Consider the following 5,103-nt stretch of genomic DNA (forward strand, 5'->3'; position numbering starts at 1 on the left):
TTTTTGTGTTTTGAGTCAAACCCATATCCAACCTTTGAATTTGAGTTGTCCGAAATAGCGTGCTAACATATTCCAAATAATTAGTACATTTTTTATAGATGCCATTCACCATCTATAAGGATTATTAAGTCAGTCTATACCTCGAAATTAATAAACTATCACTCTTAATTTATAAGCCATTATTACATTCCATTCAAATCACCTAAATCTTAAAAATATAGACCATGAGAGCATTATAACTCTCACTTGACTAATCGACACAGAATTATTGCCCAAAATACAAATTTGACATTTACTTAATTTGTCATTTTAATGGAATCTTAAGATGATCATGACAATCTAATTTCTAATCGTCCGGATTTTAGAGCAACCTATTTCTCCAATCTAATATTTAATCAAGAACTAGGTGATCATATCTAACTTTTCAAAATCAGTTCTATATTCTTTCTAGTTTTCAAAAACAATTCATTAGTTCTTCTCTAAGGGTCCTAACTAATTCGAGAATAATTCAAGGAACGGTCGCTCGGCAACATAAACTCTAATCATTCAGGAAAGTCTTCATCAAATCCGCACTCTTTTAACTTCTAGTCCAAACATGAGTAGCATTCAACAGCAGATCCATCTAATAAAGATTACTCTTGTAGAGCTTAATTCTCTCCTCATCGCCTTAGAAAAAACACACAAGCAAATTCATCAATTCGAGCACGGTCAAAGTGATAATCTCAATTGCCTAATCCTCCTAATAGGTTACAACACTTCGTAGCACCCTACTCCCGAGACAGTTGACTGTCAAAGGATACTGTGTCCAATAGGTCCCACCCCGGACCCTCGTGTTAAAGGCAAGTATTGGGTCCCTAACTCATATTGTGAGTATCATCAGGGAAAAGGCTATCTTATCAAATAGTGTTGGCACCTAAAGAATGCAATACAAGATCTAATTGAGGACGGGGTCTTGACTCTTCCCATGTAAGATACGAAGTAAAGAGAACTACACGCCAATTAAGATCAAACACTCACCTTCAATGTTTTAAAACTTAATTGACTTCTCATAGCATTCCTTTAGTACCAAACAACATTTGGGACATACTTACCCTCTACCATATCAAACATTCCACCACCAAAGTGTTCACAATGACAGACTCATAAGCAAATCTCTTTTGGATTGGAAACATTAAGATACAAACTAGAATGTTGGCTGCACTGAAGACGATTATCCAAAGCTCGAAGATGCATACTCAAAGTTCAAAGAAGCTCGGACTTAGAATCTAGCACTTCAGACTAATTCTATGTCATGGAATACGAAGCTAAATTGTTGTCAAGCCTTCTTATCATGTAGTTTTATCCAAAAACAATAAAATTTAACTTTAAAGTACATCCTTGATTGTCTTAACATAACAGTTTTAAAAGCAATGAACAAACGAAAAGGAAAATTATTCGATACACGAAACAAATGGCAAAACCTATTATGTGCTTTACATAAAAGAGTTCTAAAATATACTTGGGGCCAACATAGCATGTTAACTTTAAAAAAAAGAAGAAAAAAAGAGGATCCATCTCAGGACCAACAACTGGGGGCTCACTCAGTCCACCTTAATGATTTATGAAAGATGTAATTCACCAACATAAGAGGCAACTTGCAACCTTTAAAAATGTCTTTTCCCTTGACCAAGAATCAATGAACCACTTTATTGTTAGTCATGTTGAACCTCGTCCGAGGGAGCTTTTTATTCAACCCACACTAATCCGAACTTAGGGATGGGAGTACACTATGACAAGGATATGGACAAGAAAACTTACAATTTGGATATCCATCATTTTGGCCTTCATCAATTATTTGGTTCTCTTCTTTCTTCTTCATACCAACAACCTTATGAAATTAATCAAAACTTACAATTTGCGTATATATTTGTTACACAAAATTCAGCATTTAATTTATATATTAAAGCACAAAGATTTCAAATCCCATATCTAAAACTAACCAAAAGAAAAAACTTAAAATTACTAAAAATTATACAAAAGCTACAACAATTACATCATAAACAAATCAATATAATGAGTATATTTTTACAAAATTCAAATTGGCGATGAAAGTATTAATGGAGACCTGACCTTTGACAACAATTACCCATTTAATGCCGACTACCTAGTTTCAGACCCGAGACTAGGAATTTCGAGAAAGAAAAGACAATAGACCCATAGTGAAGACAATAGCACATTACTTCGATTCAATATGTTGGCGAAGGATTAGATTAGCAAATTTGACTATCTGGATGAAGTTTCTCTACATTGACAGATGAAAGGTTTCATGACATTTGATTGCTTCGGTAAGGGTGGTCCGACTGAGAGAATTTTTGTAAACAGACAACTAGATCTAAAAGATAAGAAGGTCATGAAGTTGGATGGATGTTAGTTATGGGGTGAAGGAGGGTGGCGGCTAAGCCATATTTTTTTTCTAGGGTTTCTAGTGAGAGAAGTTGAAGACTACTCTTTTGAGTTTGCTAGTGTTGCTAGGGGTGAAAGAAAATGGGTAAAGTGAAGTTGGGCTAGGGTCCTAGAGAGGTGGGTGATATGCATGTTTTATATAGTATTCTACCCCCGTCCCTTAGTACTTTTTATGTGTAAAATGAGCTCTTATGAGCCATTTTAGTACTAATCTGTGTATTTGAGTGTGCCTTGAGTTTCAGGACTACTTAGTGAGAAATTGGTCTTTTTAGACCCGTTTCAAGATGATTTAGGCCACTACACGATCCCGAGGGGATTCAGGACGATTACTGTCGACTTACGGGAGCCTTAGATGTTCATGATTGAGCCCCGGAAGTTAGACTCGGTGTTGCGGACACATTTAGCCTTCCGCCCGGATGATCTCCCATCGCCCACCGGGCGAGCAAGCCAAAGGAACGAGTAGTCGCCCGGCGCCCGACGGGCGGACTTCTGCCCGGTGCCCACCGGGCGCCCAGCAGAGCAGCAGCAGCGAGTAATCTCCAACTGCCCGACGGGCGAGTGGCGCCCGACCGGGCGCGTGACGATGTTTTCCAAAGTTTCTCCCTCCCCCCGCCGGGCAGACCTGCGCCCGTCGGGCGGATTTCGAGCTTCCCGCCCGGGCGACGACAACCCTGGGGCTTTCTGTGCGCGCGGTTTACCTTAGTTTTTCCCATTTTTGTTGAGCTTTTTGGGCAAAACTATAAATATAGCCCTTGGTTAATTTAGTTGGACATCTTATTATCTTATATTCTAGTATTAAACACTTAGTTTTATTTTCTTAAGCTTAGTTTTTCTCTCTAATTTGTTCTAAACACTTAGTTTATTTTCAATCCAAAATTCAAGCTTTCTTTTGCCATTGTTCTTCAATTAGGTATTGTTCTTTATTTCAATCTTTTATTTTGCCTTAATTTTGTTTTCAATCATGCTAATTGCTTTGTTTATTATTGTTAATATGCTTGAGTAGTCTAATTTCTAGGGTTTGGGGATCCATGATTAATATGAAGGGATATTGAATAATTGTGATTGATGGCATTGTAATTAATTCCTATTGATTGGTTTATTTCACTATACAATTAGATTTGCGCAGGTTTAATTGTGGTAGTTATGCAATATCAAATTAAGATTCGAGAGATGCAATTTGATGTTTTGGCTTGTGTCAATAGGTGGAATTAGGATTAATACGTAGCGAGAGCCCGTTAATTCTAAGTCTATGATTAGTATCGATTCGAGAGAGCATGCTAGTCTAATTAATTACCTTGTTGACTATCGTGATTGTTCATTGTCCTGGATTGTTATTTGTTGGTGAACCTATGCCCTAGATTCCTTAACATATTGATTCATATTCGTTTAATTATTGTTCGTAGTCTTAGTATACAAATCACCAACCAACTCTTGTTCCCAATAGTCTAGTTTAATTAATTGATAGTAGAAAGAACACTTGTTTCCATGTGGATTCGATCCTGACTTCCCTTGCTACCTAGCTAGTGGACTTAGGTTATTTTTGATTAGGTGATACGACTTTAGCCTGTCAAATTTTGGCGCCGTTGCCGGGGAAACGGTTTAATTTTCTGTTGTTGATTGCTTATCCTAGATTATTGTTTGTTACTACTCAAGGAACTCACGTTCCTTGAGACCGGATCTCACATTGTTTTGTAGTCTTTATCTATGCCCAGGACCGTAGGTACTAGTAATCTTACTCCATTCGATCCTGAGCCCGAAAGAACCTTTCGTAGGCGAAGAACTTTCATTGCACAGTGTGGGAATTACTCTGATTCTGATCATAATATTGGCGATCTTTTTCCTTCAGATACAGATTCAGTTTCAGAGATAGAGATGGGTGAAGAAACTCCACTACCGCCACCTACCCCACGGCTTACAGACTACTCTAAGCCAAGTTTGTCCGTGCTACCAAAGGCAATCATGCCTTCTATTGCAGCTGAGACCTTCAAGATTGAGCCTGCATTGATTAACATGATTGAGAGACGCCAGTACGGTGGGGAACCAGGTGAAGATTCGAATCTTCACATACAGTCCTTCATCTAATATTGTTCCACCATCAAGCAAAAGGGATTGACTCCGGAGCAGACTATGGAGATACTTTTCCCGTTCTCTTTGAGTGGGAAAGCTAAATTGTGGATTAATGGGTTGAATCGGGCGGCTTTGAAAATCACTAATTGGGAGTCCTTGGCTCTTGCTTTTTATGTTAAATATTTTCCACCTGAGAAAACGGCTCGTCTGAGGGGTCAGATATTAGGTATTTCACAACAAGCAGATGAGAGTTTGTTCGAGGTCTGGGAGAGATTCAAGGACTTGCAGAGAGAGTGCCCGCACCATGGTTTGGATGATTGGTTCTTGATTCAGCAGTTTTATAATGGTCTGGGTAATGAGTCTAGATGTTTGTTAGATTCAGCTGCCAGTGGGAGATTCATGCAACTTGAGGTGCCCAGAGCTATGGAGGTGATTGAGGAGATAACCATTCACAATGCCTAATATGGGAATCCTAGATGTCTATCTAATAGGGGTGGTAAGCATGATCTGAATTCTATTGAACAATTAACTGCCCAATTGACTGCCTTACACTATAAGTTTGATAATATGCAAGCGGCCAATGCTCAATCTGCC

General features: G+C 38.4%; 1 non-coding gene across 1 annotated transcript; it reads right to left on the minus strand.

The window, feature by feature from the left end:
* Positions 1 to 4,713: 4,713 nt before the first annotated feature.
* LOC130468233 (small nucleolar RNA R71) lies at positions 4,714 to 4,820 on the minus strand. Its single transcript, XR_008928651.1, has one exon. It is a non-coding gene; the product is annotated as a small nucleolar RNA R71 (small nucleolar RNA).
* Positions 4,821 to 5,103: the final 283 nt, after the last annotated feature.

Source organism: Spinacia oleracea, chromosome 2 (assembly GCF_020520425.1).
Source record: "Spinacia oleracea cultivar Varoflay chromosome 2, BTI_SOV_V1, whole genome shotgun sequence".
Taxonomy (NCBI): domain Eukaryota; kingdom Viridiplantae; phylum Streptophyta; class Magnoliopsida; order Caryophyllales; family Amaranthaceae; genus Spinacia; species Spinacia oleracea.